A 24,147-nucleotide genomic window follows, 5' to 3' on the forward strand; every position below is an offset into this window, starting at 1 on the left:
TCACATATTACTGCGTGGGATAAACCTTTTCTCTGTTGCTGATTTTAATTAAGCAGGAGAATGCATCCTGTGTTGTAACACTACAAACCACCAACAATGTGTTTTACTCTTTACTGTCCTGTGGAACAAATTAACCAGCCACTCAGTTCAAGCTCGGCATAACCAGCGCTGCATACATCCTGTGAGAGAAGTACAAAAGTAAAGATAGCTCCCTCTGCCTGTTTCCCGTATTCCTACATCTCATTTCTATTCAGGTTGGCGATCATCCCCTAATTTAGGTGTAAAAATCTCATTGTAGTTCTCCACGAGAGTGCTGCACATCTCCATACGCATCTCCGGTGCTAGGTTTATTGATGCTGAGGTACAGGGACTTGTAAGTTCCACATCAGACGTAATGCATAGAGAAGGACTGGCTTTTTTTTTTTTTTGGCACAGGAAGGAAACGGCGATGTCTAAGTGAGAGAAAAGAATTATTGCGATATTCCCTGAGAGTGTTGGTGAGGCAGTATTTGGCGTACTGTGGATAAAATTTCTCTCAAGTTTCAAGAGATTAACCCCTGCATGATGGCACCATGAGCAGTGGGAGAATAAGAGGTGATTGCATTGAACCTTAAGGTGTATGGACAATCAATCATGATGTTCTAAACAGGTTCTGATACTGAGATGAATTCGATGTTTTTTCACCAGGTTACATGATTCTCGATAGTTTAAGAGCCTCTGAGAACGATCCACCCAACTGCACCCACTCCCCTTTTCGATTGAGACAGAGAGAGAGAGAGACAGAGAGATAGAGAGAGGGGTTCAGGCTTTTGAATTAGTACAGTTCAATTGGTATGTGATCCTGCAATGAACATCATGTTATTCATAATCCCGACAGCAGCCACAGTACCTTTATTATAAAAAAAGTTAACTCTTCCCAGCAATTTCTGAACTTCATGGAGAACATGTGTGTGTCTGCTGGGCGTTGGAAGATGCCTCCTTGAGACTTGACACAAAATATTTATCTTCGCTCCTCACTACCAGCAAATCGTGTAAACATAGCACACGTTCTACAAACAATGGAGCAATGATTAACACCATAGAGCCTTATATCAGTCCAGTCTCAATTTCATTGGTTTGTCCTGTTGGACTATCAATGACACTCTCCTGTTCCTGTATAACTGTTTCGTGGGGCTGAATAGCCTCCTCCAGTTCTCATGGAACAGGTTTAAGGGTGTGACTGGGCTCTGCCTGCTCCTGTTTAACAGCTCGATGTACTGACCAGACCTCTTATCTTCCTGTGGAACATGCAGGAGATTTGAATGGACTGTCCCTCTTCTTGTTCAGTAGTTTCCACGGGCGGAATGGTTTCCATATATCAATGTTTAACCATTTTGAGATGCTGAATGATCTCCTCTTTTAACTGTGGAAATGTGCAGTGTCTGGCAGCGCTGTCACATGAACGTTACCGACACTTTAACAGCACAAACCGGAATGCTGTCTGGGACTTGCTGCACATGGACACAGAATGGTTCAAGAGCTGATGGGGGACGAAATGTTCTGAACATTGTGTGATCTTCAGTCATCATCCCCACTTCAGACCTTATGATGGGGCAAGACATTGATGGAGCAGCTGAAGATGTTTATGCTGAGGAGGTTAACCTGAGGATCTCCTGCAGAGATGTCTCGGAACTCGGAGGACTGTTGACCACTGACCACAAGCATCTTTCTTTGTGGTATGAAAGACCCAGACAAGTGGGAATTTACACCTGATTCCCATTCAGCTCAATAAGTAGATGGTCCCGATGCCGTCCTCAGTGAAATACTGCCTTGATATCAAAGCCATTCACTCTTTCCTGAGCCCCTGTGTTCACTGCTTGTTCATATCAATAGGTGACAGTATATGTGTAGGAAGTGTTTTCCTCTCACAGAGGGTAATCACTGTCAGGAATTATGTTGGCTAGAGAGTTATGCGAGCTACATCACTGAGCGTATTCAAGGAGAGATAGATGGATTTTGACCTGTCAGAGAGCTAAGGGGTGTGACGAATTCGGCATTAAAGAGGACTTAATGTCAACAGTAGATCGGCCATGATTGTATACAATGGCTTGATCGTGCGAATTACCGATCCTATTCTTTATATCCTCATATTATTTAATTACAAAGATAATGCTTGTAATTTTCCCGAACGTTCTGTTATTGAATCTTGCAATTAGAGAGTGTAACGTATTTTGTGAGTCATTTCTGGGTGAGGCATGTGGGCTGTATTCACAGGGAATCTGGGTCTACATTATGACCAACAAATGAAGCACAAGTTGCAGAGAGGAGACACTCTGTTGTGAGACCATAGGCGTCTTTCGAATTCACCCCCGATTTTTAAATAAAATTTTCCAAGCCACACCAAACCATGTGTGACAGTCTGAAGGGAATGAATGATAAGCTGTTTTACTGTGGACCAGGTATTTGGAGGAAGTGGCCTCCATCTGCTCCTTGCAGGAACGGTGAAGGGTTGAATGGAACATACAAACATAGGACTGAACAGCATGAGTGGGCCATTATAAACTTTGTCACCCTTCCACCACGCACAAAGATCATGGGGTGATGTGATTTGTGGTCACAGCAACGCTTTCTGAATGTATACCATTTTCCTAAATTCACTTGTCTGTCAAATGTCACCAAAAACAACTTTGAATAAATGTAAACATCCAGGCACCACACACTTCTGGTGAAGGGAATTTTCACTTGAACAGCCCTTTGAGAATTTCTCATTTGTGTTCCAGACAAAGTTGGTGGGTCACCGGCGTGACCTTTTTCTGTCCCACTTATCAACTGGTTCCACCAATCTTAAATGCAACCAGTTTAGTGATGTGGCCAATGATATAGGTCTCAGAGTAGGTCATTTTCTAGAAAAATATGAGGCACAGAAAGTTGACCTCATACGAAACGTTAAAATGATAGACTGTGCCAACCGTTATTGTGCCTCTGAAGTTATTCTGCTCACACAATATACTGATAGTGGGATTTCTTTCTGGAGCAGTTGGATTTGGCTGATTTCCCTTTGTTTAAGACAATGGAGAGATTCCAATGAATTTTCACCAGGAATCCTTCACAAGTAGTAAAGGTAATTCATTGATTTTCTGGACTGACACTTTGCTATCGGGTGGAACAAAGTAAGATGGAGCTATCAATTGACTGCTGCTGTGAATATTTTTCTTCCTCTCTGTGTTGGAACATACAATAATGTCAACTGCACACCAAACTGGGCCATGTGTGCTCTCCTGGAACATTATCTGGAAAACTTGATTATGGATTATATGCAAGTGCGTCATTCCTTTCAATCGCAAAAATTGTCCCCTTTTTTAATTTGATGACATACTTACATGTCTCTGTGTAAGTTGTAAGCATTGGTAGGTGTCTTCATTGTATGTGTGTTAATATCAGTACATCTTTTTCTTAAAATGTATGTTCTAGCTTTAGTCTCCCTGATAAGAAATAATATGCATCCAGTTGATATGGATGGTTCAATACTTTTTCTCAGCTAAGGTCGAAACTGATAATTCCCCATAACAAAAGGCCGGCATTCCAGGAATGAGTAAAGGGAAACCTCTTCGAAAATCTTCGCAAAGAATTATATGCTTTTATTTTAGTTCAGGGAATCAAAACTGCACAAAGTGCATCAGGGGTGGTCTCAGCAATGCATTGCACAGGTGCAGTTAGACATTCCTCTAATTAAACCTGATACCTTTTGCCAAAAACAGCATCATTCCACTTACCTTCCAGTCACTTGCTGCATCTGCAGACTGACTTCATATGATACATGCCCCAAGAACATGGAAACCGCCTGAATCACAGAGTTCTGCAATCTCTCTCCTTCGTGCCAAAATAGACAACTTACCTTACGTTACTTCTGCTGAATTTTGCTCACTAACCTTCTCTGTCTATATCGCAATGCAGACTCACTACCTCCACTAGACGACACATTGAATGACTATTTTGTTGTATGAGCTACTTGAACTTCAAGTCATTCCCTCCTCATCCTCCAGATCTTTGATACAGTAATTGATCGTTGATGACCCCACAGTGATCTCTGAGGCCATCTATCAGTTAGAGCGTTGTCGGCTGAAAGTAAACATTTGTCTTTATTCTCTATCTTCTGTTAGCGATAGCTTTTCTGTTCCTGTGTAGCCATTCAGGCAGGTTGAATGACCTCCTCCTGGGCTGTGTGATGTACTGAACGAACTGAATTAATTCATTCTATATTCCTGTGTACTTCCTTAGAAGGGCAGAATGGTCTCCATCCGTCTCATTGCAATGATCCTGTCTGACTGAATGGGGTGGTCCTGAATCCTGTAAGACCATGGAGGGCTGGAATGAGGGAACAACACATGGCTTCGGGACAGCAGTATATCTCTGTAACAGCCACGAGCGGTCGATTAAGAGAGCAACCCGTGGGGTAGGTGCAGCAGTATATCTCTGTAACAGCCTCGAGGAGTGGATTGAGGGAACAACACATGTGGTTGGGATAGCAGTATATCTCTGTAACAGCCTCTAGCGGTCGATTGAGGGAACAACACATGGGGTAGGGGCAACAGTACATCACTGTAACAGTCTCCAAGGGTGGATTGAAGGAACAACATATGGGGTAGGGGCAGCAGTTGTCCATTCGGCTGCACCATTCAGAATGCTCATGGCTGATTCGATTGTGTCTGGCCATCCATTTTCTGTCTGTTCCCAATAAACACTGACCTTTCTGTCCAGCAAAGATCATTCGAGTTGAGCCTTGTAAACCTTCAATAATAGAGCCTTTACTGATTCCTGAGGATGAGGACACCACAGGTTGCATAACACTAAAGTGAAAGGGATGTCGTTATTTCATTGTGGGACTGTTAATGTTCATCCATGCTTACCCCATTTCCCTGCTATTGCTGGTACCTTTGTAATCCTTTCCTGTCCGTATATTTGTCAAAATGGCCTTTAAATGTTGCACCCACCTCAACCTCTTCTGCTGGCACTTCATTCCATATGCTTTCCAGCCCCTGTGTGCAAAAGAGATGCTCTTCAGGTTCCCTTCTATTATTTCCTCTCTGACCTTAAACTGATGCCCTCTTGTCTGTGATTGTCCAAATCTGAGGAAAAAATGATTGAATGCATTCACTTTGTCCATGCTTCCCATGATCTTATAAACTTCTACCAGATGCCCCCTCAGTCTCATACACACAAAAGCAAAAACACCTAGCTTGCCCAATCTCTCCCTATAACTCAGACCATTGAGTCGTTTGCAACATCCTTGTGAATTTCTTCTGAAACCTTCCTATAGCAAAGTGAACAAAATTGAACACAACGCTACCATTGTGGCCTCACCATCATCCTGTATAACTGCAACATAACTCCCTAATTTCGATAATCAGTGAAATACACTGGTTGAGGCCAGTGTGCCAAATGCTTTCTTCACTTCCCTGCCTACCTCTGAATCAACTTTCAGAGAACCATGCACCTGAATTCCAAGGTCCCTCTGTTCCACTACACTCTTTAGGAACCAACCATTCACCATGAAACTACAAACTTGATTTGAATTTCTAAAATGCTAGAACTTCCAATGATCTATATTAAAATCCAGTTGCCATTTCTCAGCCCACTTCCCCAGCTCATCAAGATACTGCTGTAATTTCTGAAATTTCTGAAAGCTTTCCTCACTCTCCATGATGCTGCCTATTTTAGTGTCATTGTCAAACCTACAAATCATGCCTGTACATTCTAATCTAAAACATAGATATACGTAATATGTAATGGTCCCAGCACCAATCTGTGAGGCATTCCAAAAGCCACAGTCCTCCAGACTAACACGCATTCTTCCAGTATTGCACTTTGCTTCCAGCCATCAAGGCAATTTTGTATCTAATTTGTCAGCCCCCTCTCAATTCCATGTGATCTAACCTTCCAGAGTAGGGTACTTGCAACCTTATTAAAGACCTTACTGGTATCCATCTAGACTACGTATACCACCCTGCCCTCCTCAACGTTGCTGGTCACTTCATCAAAGAACTCCAACAAATGTGTGAGTCATGGTTTGACATGCACAAAACCGTGCTGGCTTTGATGAAGGGCTTTAGCGCGAAACATCAATTTTCCTGCTCCGCGGATGCTGCCTGACCTGCTCTGCTTTTCCAGCACCATTAGAATATTTCTCCGAATCACACACTGTCATTCCGAATGCACGTATATTGTATCTGTCAGAATCTTTCCGAGTAACTTAACTACTAGATTTTAGGTTTACCAGTCTTTCGTTCGCAAGTTTTTCTTTGTAGCCTTTCTTGAATACAGACTCAGCATTAGCTGTCCTCCAGTCGTCCTGGACCTCACTCATTTGCCAAAGATGATGGAGAAGAACCAATCCGGGTTCCCACAATTTCTTCTCCATCTTCCTGCAGTGTTCTTAAATATACCTGGTCAGGACCAAGAGATTTTCAGAAATATTGCAAAGTCTGAAACATGCATCTATTTATTTCAGATACACACGTCAAATGAAGGGAAAGTGACTCAATGATGGCTAACATAACAAATTAGAAAATATATTAAATATAGGAAGTGACTTCAGAAGAATTCCAGATATTGAGGAAACCAGATAATTCTCAGAAAATAATGATCCAAAGAAGAAAGACCATGAAACTGATAAGGAAATCAAAAATAGAACATGCATGCTAACAAGCAGGAACACAACCACTGCAGAAATCTACAAACTATATTTGAAAAGAAACAAAATAAAAGCATGGTCAAATGTGAAAATTTGTAATCAGGAGAGGATTGATTATTGTGGAGAAAACAGGGAAATGGCCAAGAAACTAACCATTTTTTTTAATCTACCTTCATGGAGGAAGATCCAAAAAAAATTACCCAATAATAATCACCAAGTGATCATATCGCACTTCTAGAGCAAAATCAATTCATATCAGTAACAAGGTAGCACTTGAACACGTAGCTGGATTGAGCATTTCTAAGTCTGACGAAACAGATGCACTTCCTATAAGAAAAGTCACAAATAAGTCACCAATAGACGTATTAATTGCGCTGTCGATGACTGTGTTTAGCTCCTCTAAGTTTTCATTTTTAAGAAGTTCCCTTTCCTTGGTGAAAACCGAAGCAAATAAACACATTTAGGGCTTCCTCTATGTATTCAGACTCCACGCACAAATTCCCTCCTCTATCCCTGATCGACCCTAACTTCTCCCTGATCATTTTCTTATTCCTCACGTTCGAGTAAAACGCCTTTGGTTTCTCCCTAAACTTTCTTGCCAAGCCTTTATCGTGCCCTCTCCTGACTCTCCTCAGTCCATTTCAGAGCTCCTTTCTAGCAAGCCTGTAATCCTCTAAATCTGTGCTAGATCCTTGCTTCTTCCACCTTATGTAAGCTGCCTTCTTCCTTTTGACAAGAACTTCCTATGTTCTCATCGTCCAAGGCTCCTTAATCTTACCTCTTCTTACCTGCCTCAGAGGAACAAATTTGTGCATAATTCGCAACAACTGCTCCTTAAATAGTTTCCACATGTCTGTTGTGCCCTTTCTGTGGAATAATTGCTCCCAGTCTATACTTCCAGACTCCTGTCTGATAGGTTCATAATTTCCTTTTCACCAATTAAATATTTTCCCTTGTTATTGCGCCTTTCACTCTCCAAGGCTATGCTAAATGTGAGGCAGTTATGATCACTGTCACCAAAATGCTCTCGCACCGCGAGATGTGACAGCTGTCCTGGCTCGTTGCCGAGAACCAAATCCAAAATGGCATCTCCTCTCATCAGACTGTCGACATACTGAGTATGTCAACACTCCTGAACGCAGCTGACAAAAGTGGCTCCATCCAACCCATCTACACTCAGGAGCTTCCAGTCGATATTGGGAAAGTCGAAATCACCCATGACAACTACCCTGCTACTTTTGCATTTTTCCAGAATCTGCCCGCCTATGAGATCTTCAATCTCTCTACTGCTTTTAGATGGTCAATAGAAAGTCACCAATGCGGTGGCTGTTCCCTTGCTGTACCTAACTCCCATTCACACTGACTCAGCAGACAAACCTTCCTCAACAGCCTTCTTTTCTGAAGCTGTGATGCACTCTCGAGCTTTCAGTCTTGCTCATCGTGTTAGGCACAATCATAAGATGGCCGTGACAGGCTGCTATTGCGGCCTCATCGACAGCACGGTTACCAAAGTCGACGGGTTTGGCCAGTGGTATGCGAGTACCTGAAGAGGTCAAAAACCCTGCATTTTTCCAGAATTGACGAAAAACATTCACAACTCTGAAGGCTTATCGGGAGTCAGTGTACATGTTAACACGAAGGCCTGTCCAAAGACGCAGGCACTGATAAGGTCAAAATTTCAGCTTGTTGAGCAGAAAAGGAAATCTCAAAAGAAGTTGAATCCAGGATGAAGCCACCACCATCAATTATTGTGTCGCATGACAATTGAGTGCCTGTATGGTCAGGAGAACATATTGATGCCACTGTCTGTGATAGGGACATGGGAAAGGTCTGGACGAATTTGGATGTCCTCATTGATGAGGAGAATTCTGTCCTGATCTGGAGTTGATAATGTTAATGGGGGATGGGCAAGGAAATTGGCAGGATTAATGGTCGCACAATGCCGAAAAGTCAGCCGGAGGTTTGTTGAAGAGGTAAATCTCGTAACGGTTTTGGCGTGCCCCAGTCAAATGTTGAGTTTGCAATTATCCCAACTGGGCGATCACCACATAAGAACGGTAGACGACAATATCCTGCTGAAGTGTAAGGGTGTCTGTGGGCTGTCATCTAAGATAAATAGCGTTAAGTATCTGAATACAACGTTGATATCCTAAGGCAACAGAGTCAAGTTTAGTAGAGAAATAGGCAACCGGGCAGTGGTGATCTCCATGTAGTTAAGTGAGAACTGAGGAAGCACAGTCATCCACAATCGTGCAGTAAAGTTGGAAAGGTCTGTCATAGAGGGGCCTTCCCAAAGCTGGAGCTTGTGACAAAGCTTGTTTGTCGAAGGCTTGCTATGCCTCTGAGAGCTCGAAGGTACCTTCACAGGAAGTAAAGGGGGTCAATATCTGAATGAGTAGGGCAGCGTTACGGATCCATTGTCGGCAGAATTTGACCATACCCAGCCACGGACGAACCTGTTTCACCGTTGTTGGGACCGGGAGGTTGACGATAGGAGTAATACGGATCTGCTCAAGGGAGCGTGAATCAGCTGACAGCATGAAACCTAAAAACTATACCTGACGTTGTACAATTGAGACTTTTTCGGGAGAAGCAACATAGCCCAGACGTTTCAGATAGATTAGTAGGAGGACAACATCGGAGTGATCAGATTCTTCATCTAGACTGGCAACAAGGAGGTCATCTCCATATTGGATCAGTGCAGACCCACCTGTGACGGTGAGATACCGCAATTGTTTCAGTAAGGCCTGAGAGAAAATGGTCGGAGAATGTATGAAGCCCTGAGATAATCGAGTCCACATCAACTGCTGGCCAATAAAAGTAAAGACAAATAGGTACTGACTGTCTTCAAGAAGCAGAGAGAAAAAAAAACAAACATGTTGCATGTCGATAACAATGAAACATTTAGCGTCTGATGGTAACAAGACCAGAATATGACCTAGATTTGGGACCACTGCATGATTAGGCAGTGCAATAGCATTGATAGCTCTATAATCTTGAACCAGTTGATACTGGTCTGGCGTGCCAAATGTTTGGACAACTCCCTAGAGTCCCCGACTACTTTCTTTTCATTTGGTAATGTGTTCTTATTAGGACCTCTTTGGGCTGCACTTGGATGAAAGAGAATGGGGGGGTCGAGTCAACCACGTTTGAATGTGAGGAAAACCAAATGGAGAAAATACTCACATCTGGCCCGGCCAATTTCTCTACATTCAATCGTGGAGGTCTGAAGGCTCTTACACTATTGTCAGCAATCTATCCATACCGAATCCGAGTCACGACTCCAGATGATGATCTGGACCCCGGCAAAGTCTCTCGCTTCGGCGAACGTTAAATAAACACTCGTAATTGATCTGGCTGTTAAGAATGTATTCTTTATTTTTCACAAGGCCCAGTATAGAGCGTGCAGAAACACAGAGGTTATACCCTTCCGTGTTCCTTGGTGTAACTGTGCACAAAGCTGAAAACAAAGACTTTTTAAAATACTATTCTAAAGGAAGGATACAGGCCATGATCGAATAGTACATTCAGAAAATTGCCAATCAATACGCGATATTGCTTTATGTGATAGTTCCTTGATCCAATGATATTTCCTGGGAAGCAACTTTTAGTTCCAACACTCAGGCCACTCTTGTATCACTAACTGAGCCATTGCACCTGCACCCAAAGGCCGGCTAAAACTGCCTTATCTTGCTGAGTTATTTCTATGCATTAAGTGGCGCATTGTCTGCTAATCACTACTGAATCAGACTGTGGTTAGTCACTTATATTGAATTAGCACTCAGTCACATAAAAGCCATTTTCTGCAGCTTTAGCAGATTTGACAGTTTGCAGCCTAGAAGCCTTTTTGCCGACTTATTTGCACCAAGAAGCCATCATGTGGCCATCTAGGTTATGAATAGCATCTGTTAAATGGTCACCACTGACTACAAATGGTCACCTCAGCCTGGATTCAGGTGTCAGATCATCATCTATCCCTCTGCAACAGGCTCAAGATGTTGAATGGCCTCCTACTAACCCTCTGTAATAGGCCCGAGACGTTAAATGACACAGTAACCCGTGGATTATGAACAGCTGGTAAACTGTATCAAATGAACTTCTTTCCATTCTCAGTTACAGAAACTCAAACAGCACAGTGCACTCCACGTTCCCTCTCAGGAACACTTCATACGGCTTCTTTAACACTTTTCTCTCGTTTGAATAGTTCCCTTTGCAAAACTTGCGAAAATCCCATCTTTCCACATCTTCATGTGGGAATAAGCTAGTGTGGGCTGAATGCCCTCCTCCTATCCATCTGTAACAGGCACATTGGGAGAGAATTGCGTACCCCATTCCTGAGTATCTGTCCCAATGTTTTCCCTCAAAGTTATGAAAGGATGTGATAAATGGGCTCTTTCATCCAGGCGTGGCCACACACAACGTCATTTGGCAATAAATATCGTACCTTTGTTTAAGGTGTCTAGAAATTTCCCCACCAGTCATTTTTGTACCTGTTTTGTTACCTTATGCCCGTATTCTTTTATAAACAGGGTGGGGGATGTGCAAACCTGCAGTGTTCCAGCAATACGCCCGCATGCAAGGAAAAACGATAAAATAGATTGAAAGATTTATGGTCCATCCGTCAGTAACGCTCGTGCTTTCCATCCAGACTGAGGAAATGCTCACATTTATTGTGGTAATGAAAGGGATGTAACGAAGGGTTTGACTGAGCCTATCTTTTCAGTGACTGTGATTAATGCCGATCTCCATGGATTCTAATTATCCCAGTGGCGAGTTCCCATCTTTTAATGATAAATTAGCTCCGTTCAATGTGTTATTCCATTGTATGGGTCGGAACATCACCGACTCTACTAACAGAGATCAGCACCTCCAAAGAGAAGGGGAGGAGAGATCAGTATCTGAGAACATTAGACTGGAACGTTGCAGCAATGGACCAGAGTTTAGACAATATTTTTTTCTGTCCTTCCTACACATTATGATCGGTTGCCATTTTCATTGAGGATCTATTTTGCTCTTTGCATTATTCAATACGTTTATTATCCTCTCCTGTCTATTGTTGGTCTCCCTGGTAAGTCTCACTCTCCAGCTATTTTTCCTATGACTGCATTACTGTTCTTTCATAGACTCTTCACTTCTTGCCACCATTATTGATCCTATTGAGGCTCTGAATCCAGATATTCACTCTGCAGAATACTACAAACTGCATCAGGGAACTTGTTCAATTACTGTCTCCCTCCTTGCTTCTGGCAGTGTTACTCATGGGTCTCCATGTTAACCAACTGAGTTTTAGCCGTGACCCATTGCCTCACTGCCCTTGATATTTACATATTGGGAGCATGGGCGTCACTGCCCTCTGTTACGTTGACAAGCTCCGCTTCCTTCATCTGATTCCATACCATCCCAGTCCAAGAGCTTTTAAGAATATATTTGTGGGACTTAGACACCGCTCAATGGCCAGCATTGATAGCCCATCCGATTTGCCTTTGGGAAGGTGGTGGTGAGCTGCCTCCTTCAATCGCTGCCATCCACTTGCTGTGGGTTGACTCACAATGCCGGTAGGGAGGGAATTTCAGGATCTTGACCCAACCACTGTGAAGGAACGGTGTAGTGACAGAACACTGAAGGAGAGCAAATGTCCTCTTGTTCAAGAAGGGAAGTAGGTACAATCCTGGCAATTATAGACCAGTGAGCCTTACTTCAGTTGTGAGTCGAGTATTGGGCAAGGTTACCAGAGATAGAATTTATCAAAGTCTTGAGAGGAATAAGTTGATTAGGGATCGTCAACACGGTTTGTGAACTGTACGTTGTGCCCTACAAACCTTATTGAGTTCTTTGAGAAAGTGACCAAACAGGTGGATGATGGTAAAGTGGTTGATGTAGTGGATATGTATTTCAGGAAGGTGTTTGATAAGGTACCCCATGGGAGGCTATTGCTCAAAATGCAAAGGCATGGGATTGAGGGCGTTTTAGTGGTTTGGATCAGACATTGGCTAGTTAAAAGCAGGCAGAGGGTGGAGGTTGATGGGAAATGTTCATCCTGGAGTTCAGTTGATAATGGTGAACCGCAAGGATCTGATTTGGGGCAACTGCTGCTTGTCATATTTATAAAAGTCCTAGATGAGGGCGTAGAAGGATGGCTCAGTAAACTTTCAGAATACACTCAGGTTTTGGAGTAGTGGATAATGTTGAAAGACGTTGGGGGTTACGCAGAGACATAGATAAAATGCGCAGCTGGGCTTAGAGTTTGCAAATGGAGTTAAATGTGTAAAAGTGTGAGGTGATACACTTCGGGAGGAGCAACAGGAATAAAAAATACTGAAATAATGGGAATATTCATGGTCATGAGGACGACCAGAGAGAACTCGGTGTTTACGTGCATAGATCCACGTAAGCTGACAGAACGGTTGATAGGGTGGTTAAGAAGGTGTAGCTGGGGGGAATTCAAGATGGTGGCCATTCAGTACGCTTGCCTTGCTGAACTCTGCACCAGAAAAAAAAAATGAGGCACTCACTCTCCCTTTATTACTTATTATGGTCGATATCATTAGTTTTTGACGCCCAGAATTGCTGTCTATGAGTTTAGCATTGTTAGAGAAATGTGTAAAGGGAAGGGACTACGCGGTGTGCAACAAGCAGGGCGCTCCCCTCCAGAAAGGGACACGTCTGCGCATGATTCATCGACCTTTGCGAGCGCGCCCGGGGACTCAGCTGTGGAGCAGTACCTGGCCTTGGAGTTTGTGAAAATCTGAGAGAAGATCGATTCAGCGACGGAGGAGACTCGGGACAGGCTTGAACCGATCTCGGTCATAGCCAGGAGATCCAATGTTACAGGCAGCACATCATGGATTTGGAGCAACGGACTGAAGCCTCTGAAAAGGCAGGGGAATCCTTTGTGTGCCAGGTCCAGGCCCTGGAACAGCAGGTACGGGCTTTCGAAGAGCAGGTCGATGATCTCGAAAATTAAGGCAGTCGGAACAATGTCTGTCTGGTCGGACTGCAGGAACAGGAAGAAGGATTCCAGCTGGTCAGCTTCTTGGAGCAATGGCTCCCGCAGTCATTGAAGCTGGGACTCGGGTCGGGCCGTGTTCGGGTGAGTGGGCCCACAGACGCAGTGCACAGGCCAGAAACGGACCAGCGCCCCCAGCGGTCCTAGTGCAACACTAGCAGTTACAGAGATCAGCAAACAGTGCTGCAACCTTTTTGAGCAATGCAGAACGAGCCACAGGCTTTGATATACAAGGGATCGCAAATTATGCTTTTCAAAGACTTTTCTGCGATCGTGGTTAGCAAAAGGAAGGCCGTTGATGAGTTAAAAAGGCGGCTGAGGGGCTTGAGTATCCTGTACTCTCGAAGATATCCGGCAATGTTACTTTTCAGCCATGGAGGGTCCGTGGTTAATTTTCACCCACCATAAAAGGCAAAGGACTTTCTGGACTCCTTTAATAGACAGGCTGGCTGAAACAATATGGACAATAACGTTTACTTTATTTTTTCTCCGTGGTTTACCTGTTCGTCCTTTTTATATATATTTGTGGCTGGCCTTCTTTTGTTCTTTTTCTCTCTCTTCTCCCTTCTCTCTCTCTCCTCCTGTTACCCTTTGATTGTGTATTTTTTATTTCTATCATTTCCTTTTCATTTTCATTTCTCTCCCTTGAATGTGGTTGGAGAAGCCGGGGGTAGGTGTTTTTTTTTAACCAGAAGTCCCAGGGTTAAAGAACTAATAGGACAGGTTGATTTTCTTATTATAAGGTGCTGTGTGGGCTTGGGGTCAAGCTTCAGTTGGAAGGTGCCATGAAGGGGATCGTGGGTAGTATGAGCGCCCCCTGTGGACAATGGGGAAAAGTCTCCTTTTATTTTTGTGAGTTGTTCGTCTGTTGTGCACATAGATTGTTAGAAGTTTTGATCTGGTAGTTTTGGAAATTGCATTTTTAAATTTAAACAGACTATTTGCTGTTTTCCCTCGGCACGCTATCAGTGGGCTGCATACTCCTAAAGGGTCATGTACTATTTCAGACGGGTATGGCTGACCGTTCAGTTAAATGGTGCACCTGGAATGTTAAGGGGAGTCATTCACCAAATAAGAGTAAAAAGATGCTTTCAAGCCTGAGATAAAAGTGGGTTGATGCCGCCTTGCTGCAAGAAACACATCTAACCAGTAAGGAGCACTTCAAGTTACAGCAGGCAGTAAAAAGAAGAACAAAGAAAAGACCAGGAACAGGCCTTTCGGCCCTCCAAGCTTGAGCTGATCCAAATGTACTGTCTTGACCTGTCAGTCAATTCCTAAGCATCTGTTTCCCTCTGCCCCAAACCTACTCACGCATCTGTCCAGACGCATCTTAAATGAAGCCACCGTGCCTTTCTCTACCACCTCTGCTGGCAACGCGTTCCAAACGCCCACCACCCTCTGTGTGAAGTACTTGCTGCGTGTTCCCCTTTACACTTTCCACCTCTTACCTTGAAAGCGTGACCTCTCCTCTCGTTATTAAATCCTTCTCCCTGGGAATAGTTGTCTCTATCCACCCTATCTTTCTTCATGTTTTTATAAACCTCAATCAGTTCCCCCCTCAATCTTCTTATTTCTAATGAAAATTAACCTAACCTACTCAACCTTTCTTCATAGCCAGCTCCTTCCATACCTGGCAACATCCTCGTAAATATTCTCTGCACCCTCTCCAAAGCGTCCACATCCTTTTGGTAATGTAGCGATAAGGACTGCACACAGTATTCTGAATGCAGCCGAACCAATGTCTTGTACAATGTTAACATGACTTGTCAGCTCTTATAAACAATACCCCATCCAATGAAGGCAAACATGAGGTATGCCTTCCGAACAACTCTATCCACCTGTGCAGCAACCTTCAGGGTACAATGGACCTGCACTCCCAGATCTCAATGCCCATCAACTTTTCCCAAGGCTCTTCCATTCATTCTATAATTTGCTCGAGAATTAATCTTGCCTAATTGCATCACCACACATTTGTTTCGATTAAAATCCATCTGCCACTTTTCTGCCCAACTCGCCAGTCTAGCTATCTCCTGCTGTATTCTCTGACAGTCCCTTATGTTCTCTGCTACTCCACGAATCTTCGTGTCATCTGCAAACTTGCTGATCATACCAACAGTGCCCTCTTCCAGATCATTTATGTATATAACGAACAACAGTGTCCCCAACACTGACCCCTGTGGAACACCTCTGGTCACCTTTCTTCATTTCGAATAACTCCCTTCAACTACTACACTCTGTCTCCTGCTGCTTAACCAGTTCTTTATCCACCTAGCGGGAACACCCTGCACACAGTATGACTTCATTTTCTCCATTAGTCTACCATGGGGAATCTTATCAAACGCCTTAATAAAGTCCATGTATATGAAATCAATAGCCCTTCCTTCATCTATCAAATTGGTCACATCCTCAAAGAACACTATTAAGTTGGTAAGGAAAGATCTCCCACACACAAAACCATGTTGACCATCACTGATATGCCCATTCTTTTCTAAATATAAATAGATCCTATCCCTCAGTACCTTCTGCAGCAACTTCCCCAACACCTTCAGGCTCACTGGTCTGTGGTTACCCGGAATATCCCGACTACTCTTCTTGCACAGGGGGATAACATAAGCAATCCTCCAGTCCGCCGGCAGGTCACCTGTATTTAAGGATGCCACAAAGACATCTGTCAGGACCCCAACTATTTCCTCTTTCATCTCCCTCATCAACATTGGAAAGATCCCATCAGGTTCTGTGGTTTCGTCCACCTTAATAACCCTTAGCCTACCCAACACATCTTCTCTACTTATGTCAACGTGATCCAGAGTAACCAAACTTTTATCTCTAATCTCAACATTCATCATGTTCCTCTCCTCCGTGAACACTGATGCTAAGTAATCATTCAGAATCTCACCCATTCTCTCAGGTTCGACACACAGCCTTCCTTCATTATCTTTTAGTGGAACAATCATTTTCCTAGTTTCCCCGTGCTTCTTATATAAGGATAAACGCTTTGGAATACTCCTTAATTCAACTGTGAGACAAATTAAGGATGAATATGGGCGCTTTATGATTCTTAAAGCTTTACTACATGGAGGTTCGTATGGGAATTTGAATGTACGTTGTGCCCAGCACAATCCCTCAAATTCTTAACAGATGTGCTTTAAAGGTTGATGGCCCTGGGGGCACCTCATACAGTAATAGGGGAGACTTTAACCGACTTATTAACCCCGAAGTGTTCAGGATGCCAATGGACTTGCGGGTATGACCCTGCAATCCAGGCAGCCGGTGGACGTGAATAGGGCGCTGGGTTTGGTGGGTGTGTGTAGTTGTTTCCATTCTGAGGGGAGGGTCTTCACCTTTTTCTCTCAGCCAAGTAAGTGCTGTACGAGGATTGGCATTTATTTGCCCTGTTGACCTTTTTAAGGTCGTTGCTGTCCTGCAGAATTGCGAAGATCGCCATTTCTGATCATGCAGCAATGCACATGGAGGTTAATGTCAGTGGCAATGGGACGGATTCACGGCACAGGAGCATGGCTCCTTTCTTCCTGAAGGATCGCAAGTTTATTGAGTATTTTTGGGGAAAATTAAAATTTTGGGAACATTTATTTGGGTACGGCCAGTAATCCATTAGTGCTCTCAGAGAATGTCAAGACCTTTGCAAGAGGTTTGATTATTTCTTACTCGGCGACCCAGAAGCGGCAGAAGGCAGAACAGCTGCGTATGCTCGAGGCTTGCCTGAAGGCAGCTGAAGCAGCATACCTTGACAGACCATCCGTAACCAAGTTGCTGCAGATGACAGCCCTCAGGGCTACTTTGAATGCTGGGCTCAACCAGACAGCAAAAAGGGAAATCTGCTTTGCGAAATAGAGATTTTATTTCAATATGGTGATAAACGGGGTAGATGTCTAACATACCTGGCCTGAAAGAAGAATGCCCTCTAATCTATCACATCCATTAGGGAGAGTGCCGGGACTCTTACTTGCGATACCAAAAATTACTTTCAAATGTAACCAATTAATTTTAATCATGCCCAGGATACCAGAAACCTCTGGAAGTTGAACATTATTGCTTAACACCTGGAAACCAATCAAACTATGAGAATTTAATGTGTCATGTGGAGTATATAAACCTGGTATTTTGAAAATTAGTGGGAAAATGAGACAAAATGTTCAATCCAATATAATTTTATCATGTCAAACCTCCTTACAGTAAAATAAAGAAATAAGATGACCCAGGGAGATCACCAGCTGGAAGACTGAAGGCAGCGGGGAAGACAGAGAGTGTGCGGTGTTGAGATTAAGTTAATGTAAAGATTAATGAGTGTGTTAATGGAACAACGTATTTTCAGAGTTTTAGTCAGATCATAAGCAGTTGAGAAAAGGGTGTCTTGTACTTGTAAATAGTTTTTGTTTCGTGTTTACTATTCGCGTTCTTAAAATATATTGTTGTTTTTCTTTGAATGGTGGAATTTGGGAGTTCTGTGTCACTCATGTTGTAACAGATTACGAGGCGAGGTGAGCTTTTTTTTAGGCGTTTGGATTTTATGAACATCGATGTCATAACAGTTTGGAGGCTTGTTATGCAGGATATGGACAGATGTGAACAGATTAGGGGTACAAAAGATCCCAGCGGATTGCAATACTTGGCAATTATTGTCTTAGATCTGCAAATAAAATTTAGGTCAGAAAATTTGCTTCATTTAGGTTAGTTATGGATGATTAAATGAAAAGGTAAAGAAATGGGTCTTAACATTGCTAAAGAGGTTTTGGAGTTTGAACATGATTCCCAATTTGCCAAGAAAGTGTAGAATAACTGAGGAAGTTGTACGTTTAAAATTAGCAAATATGTTCAAATTGAGTTTAGCCAGGGACAAAAGGGAAGCTGAAATTGCAATGAATTTGGCCAACCACTTTAGTGTATCGGAGAAACTGACAGTGAGTGCAGTAGAGTTAGAAAAATATAGACTGCAAATGCAGTCACTGAAGTTAGAAGATTAAAAAGTGAGACAAAAGGAAAGAGAGAAGAAAGAGGGAGAGAGGTAGAAGCGAAAGAGAAAGAGAGAGGAAAGAGAGAGAGAGAATTTGAACCAGAGAAGCTGCGCATTTGTCAGTAAAGTCAAGTTAACAGGACAGAGATTAAAATAGAAGGTAGGGTTTTATATGTATATGTATATATATATATATATATTATATTTGTGTGTATATATATATATATATATATATGTATATGTATCTATATATATACACACACTAAAATATTGCCATATTTTGATAAGAAAAATGTGGCTGCCTTCATTATTTCATTTTAAAAATTGGATAGACGGATGGAGTGGTCAGAAAACATGTGGGTAATGCTCGTTCAGACTACGCTGGTCGGCAGAGCTAGGGATGTTAGTGCAGCGTTGTCAGATGAGGGGTCAAAATATTATGCAGATGTCAAACTGGCTATTTTGAATGCCTATGAATTGGTACCAGAAGTATAGAGACCGCGGTTTAGATATGTAATGATGGAGCCAGGTCAGAATTATGTTGAGATTGAAAGAGTTAAACATAATAATTTTGATAGATGGGCATGGGCCTTAAAAATAGACAATGCCCTGAGACAGATCATTCTGCTGGAGGAATTTAAAAAACTCATTTCCAGAGATGATCAGAGGTCATGCGGATGAACAGGAAGTTCAAGAAGTAAGAGCGGCAGAGATGGCAGGTTAATCTGCATTGGTGCATGAGCTGCAATTTTCCTCCTGTGCGGGATAGAAATTGGGAAAAGGAGAGATCCTACTCGACACAATAAAGATTGAGAGCACACTGGGAATGGTTTGTTTAGGTTAATAAAGACGCCCAAGAGGTTTGAAAGGAGGTGAAAGGCCTCAGTTGGTTTCAGAATACCGGAGTGGAATATATAGAATTATAGTGCAGGTGGCTCAAGAATGGCACTGGGAAAAGATCTCTTCACTGACATAAGTGGGATACACAAAGTCACAATGCTAGATGTTGAAGAAATTCTATGTGGGAAAAGATGTGTTAAAGGAGCCTCAGCCAGTGGCATTAGTGGAAGTAGTAAGGGAAACCCGAAGCAATGTTGAGGAGCTGCAGGATAGTGCACAGCCTCGGCGGGGGCTGGGTATGGAGTTATTACCTGATCTCTCTAAAGAATTCACCTCTGTGGGAAAGGTTTACTCAGAACGAACAGGGGAGAAGGACAACACTTTATAATTTTGTGAGATACACGATCTGCTCAATCTCTAATATTGGAAAAGTGTGCTGTTGGAAAAACACAATAGGTCAGGCAGCGTCTGAACACCGTCATATCAGGCACAAGCCCTTCATCTGGAAAGTAGCGGGGAGGCAGTCGAAGGTGGCTATAAGATAAAAGCAGAGTAGAGGTGGGGCTGGGGATAAGGTCACTGGGAAGGCAATTGAAAATTGAAGTTGTGAGTGATCGTCATACATCGGAGAGGAAGATGGAGTGACTTGTGGGAAGGAAGGTGAACAGTCAGGAGAGTCGAAGAGGGCGATGCTGAGTTGAAGGATGGAATTTGGGATGAGGTTGGGAGAGGGGAGAATTGGAAACTTGTGAAATTCATGTTAATGCCGTATGGTTGGAGTATCACATCTGTCCTACCACCTATCTGCTTCAGCCTGCCCTCTGACCTCTCACCATCACCCCCCACCTGCATCTACCTACCGCTTTCCAAGCTACATTCCGCCCAGCTCCACTCCCACCCACCTATGTATCTCTCAGAATGCTTTACCCCAGCCCCCAGTTTCCGTATGAAGGGGTTATGCCTGAAACGTGTATTCTCCTGCTCCTGGGCTGCTGCCTGCTGTGCTTTTCTAGCCCCACACCTTTCAACTGTGATCTCCAGAGTCTGTCGTCTTCACATTCTCTCAGCCCCTAAAAGTAAATGATGAAAGTATTTGCATTCTTTCTGACATGTTACCTGAGAGATTGATAACTTGTGGTTTGGGGACAGAAATGTCGTGCTCCCCTGTGTAAGATCAGGTTGGAGATGCAAATCAAGATTGGCAACGTAACAGTGGGAGTGAGTGACAGACCATCAGTTTCAGAAATACCGTTTTATTCTTGAGAACAATTTAGCAGGATCCAAGTTGGGGTGACACCTTTTGTGATGGAAATCTCAAAGGAAGACCAGGAAATTGAGGAGTTAAAAAACAAATACCCAGGAAATTTTCCAGACTGCGTAATAATAAGATCTCACTGTCATAGGTTACAACAAGAAGCAAAAAGTAAAGAGAAAGACAAAGGAATGGAAGTTTAATTTTCTGGCCCGTTGTTTCGTGAAGTAGTGCAGGAAAAGCCTGAAAAGGCAGAGAGTCAGGCAGAGGTGTTTAGTCCTGAAAGGCTAATGGCCTTACAACAGAAATTTACATAAATTGATGCATACGCAGAAAAGGAATGAGAATATATTGTCGAGCGTTAGCAACTTAAAGATAGAATCCTAAATGAAAATGGAGACCATAGCATGTTAGTGCAGAGGGGAAATTGGCCAAAGTTAACCAGAGTATGTTGGCGGCAACATACAGACAGGAAGTGTTATGGGTATCACATGAACTACCTGCAGGAGATCATCTCGGTATACCTGCAGGAGATCACCTGAAAGATTAAGGCTAATGTACAAAATTATTTCTACTGGCCTGGAATGCACAAAGATGTTTTGTTTTTATTTGCTATGTGTATCATACATGCTGAATAGTAGGTAAGCCACAGGCAAGACTAAAACCAGAACCTTTTTTGCCAATTCTTGCAATTGAAGGACCTTTCACACGGGTTATGATTAGTTGCGTATGCTGTCTTTCTAAACTAAAAGTGAAAACAAATGTTTGCTGACCATAATGGATATGTCTGCCAGATTAAGGCAACAAGTGTGGTGGAGGGGATGGTAGCTTTCTTCACTCAGTACGGCCTACCCAAAGACTTTCCGTCAGTCCAAGGGAGTCATTTTACTGCTCGGCTGTTTAAGGTAATCATGGATAGCTTAGGCATACAGCACTTCAAATCAAGTGCGTCCCTCCTGAATCCCAAGGAGAGTTAGCATCAGACACTGAAGACCATGTTAACAGCGTATTGTCAGGATTGGCCAAATGATTGGGATGAATGTGTCCCATTAAATTGTTTGCCATTAGAGATGGCCGAACGAATGTACTTAGTTTACTCCCTTTGAGTTAACATTCGGACATGAAGTAAGAGGTATTTTGGAATTGATTAAAGAGAAATTAACAGGACAGAAGTCGGAGATCACACACACTTGGATTATGTACCTGAGGTGAGGGAGAGATTAAATCGAGTATGTGAGTTAGCTAAACAGCACCTGAAGAGGGCAGAGCATAGAATGAATAAGTGGCAGGTAAAAACTATGACATTTGATTTTTTTTCCATGGGGATGCTACCAGTGGTAGGGTATACCTTCAGAGCAAGGTTTCCTGGCCCCTTCCAAATGGAGAAAAAGTACATTCAGGTAAACTATCTGGTACAAATGCTGGATATAAAAACAGGTCGAGGTATGTCATGTGAATACGTTGTAATCTTACTAATATCGAGATAAGGAACTGGGGAAACAGGTGTTAGTTACTGCCCCGCAGAGTGAGGAATGAAATCCAGATGTCATGGAGTTTGATGTGCCTCAAAATACTTTAAATAATAAGGAGGTCATTGAGGAGTGGGATAGGATAGCGAGGTGTCTGTTGCAGGAACAATGAACCCAGCTGATTGTTTATTGCAGTAGTATTAGGACATTTGCAGAACCAAGATGCGAGGACTTACGCTTTTGTGTATGGGGTGGAAGTAGGGAATGCTGTTCTGATAAACAACACTCCTGCAGGCTTAATCCTCACAAATCCACCGAGGCCCAGAGGGAAGTGGATGTGTTCCTCAACGAACATATCATTGAACTGAGTCAGAGCGAGTGGAGTACGCTGATTCTGTTAGTTCCCAAACCTGAATGGGCTCACTGATTTAGTGTGGACTATCAGAAGGTCAATGTTGAAGCAAAATCAGACTCCTATCCAATACCAAGATTCAAAGACTACATACGTAAAGTTTGACAAGTCACAGACATCACCTTTTTGGACTTACTGCATGGTTATTGGCAAGCAACTTGATCAGAGAAAGTGAAAGAAGTTTCTGCGTTAGTAACCTTAAATGGACTACATCAATTCAAAGTGATGCTCTTTGGAATTAATAATGCACCAGCCACATTCCAAAGACTCATGAACAGAGTCGGAGGCAGAATAACAAATTGTGCAGTTTATCAGTGAGATGCAGTCATCGTTAGCAAGTCATGAAAAGATCATCTGTTACAGTTGGCAGAGCTCATTGAACGATAGAAGAAGGAAAACTGATAATAAATGAAAAGAAAACAGAATTTGCGAAGACAGAGGTGACGTTCTTGCGACATTACAATGGACATGGAAGGTTGACCTCATGGAACATAAAGACGAAGACTTTGAGATATTTCCACAACTATCCTCGATGAAAGGGGAGCTTCGATTTTTGGGACTGAGTAGATTCCATTGAAAGTTCAAAACTTTAGCAGCGTTTTGGAACTGCTGATGGATTTACTAAAAAAAAGGACGCAAAATGTTGGTGTATAGAAGAATTCCAGCAGGCATCTGAGAATTCAAAAGCAACATTAACTACCGCACCAGTTTGAGCTACACTAAACATTTTGAAACCCTTCAAAATTGCGATTGCTGCTAGCAACATAGGGGTTGGAGATGCATTGATGCAGGAACATGATAATGGAATGGAATGGCTAATTGGCTACCTGTCAAAAAAACCGAACACCCACCGGAAAGAAAATGCTCCACTACTGCAAAAAGATTATTGAGTTTGATACTGGCCTGACAACACTTGCTAATTAATGTGACAAACGGGTTGTCGAAATGAATGTATAAAACTACAATCCTATTGCATTTTTGAACGATTTAAAGATTAAAATATGTGAATATTTCATTGGAGTGTGACGTTATCGAATTTTACATGTTGGGGGAAGTACAATTGTGATAGCAGATGTGTTATCGCAGATTTCAAGGAAAAGTGCTGATTCGATTTTACATATTGCAATATTACACATGTGTGCAGAATTAATATGAAAGGTATAAGTTAGAATCATTACTTTTACATTTCGCAGTTTCCGGATTCAGAATTACAGGAAAAGAAATGAGGCCATCTTTTCATTCTGATGTTTCATTTATTTTTCCTGAAAAGGGCGTGAGTGGGTCGGGGGACGGGGGTGGTGGGGGACAGCATTATGCAGCTGAAAGCTTGTCTGGTCACTTTAAGACAGAACTGATTTTGCTGAATATAATGTACAGCCAAAGCTGCCAGCTAATGGGTAAGGATTTTCCAAATGTGACAATTGTTTGGTAAATGGATACCTAAGTTTTGGTTGCTGTTTTGATAACAATTAGTTTAAATAATGCACAGGACACCAGAAGACAGTGGAATTTGAATATCATTGTTT

Source organism: Chiloscyllium plagiosum, unplaced genomic scaffold, assembly GCF_037043375.1.
Source record: "Chiloscyllium plagiosum isolate Xiang-an unplaced genomic scaffold, Cpla_swu_hap1 HiC_scaffold_14, whole genome shotgun sequence".
NCBI classification, from domain to species: domain Eukaryota; kingdom Metazoa; phylum Chordata; class Chondrichthyes; order Orectolobiformes; family Hemiscylliidae; genus Chiloscyllium; species Chiloscyllium plagiosum.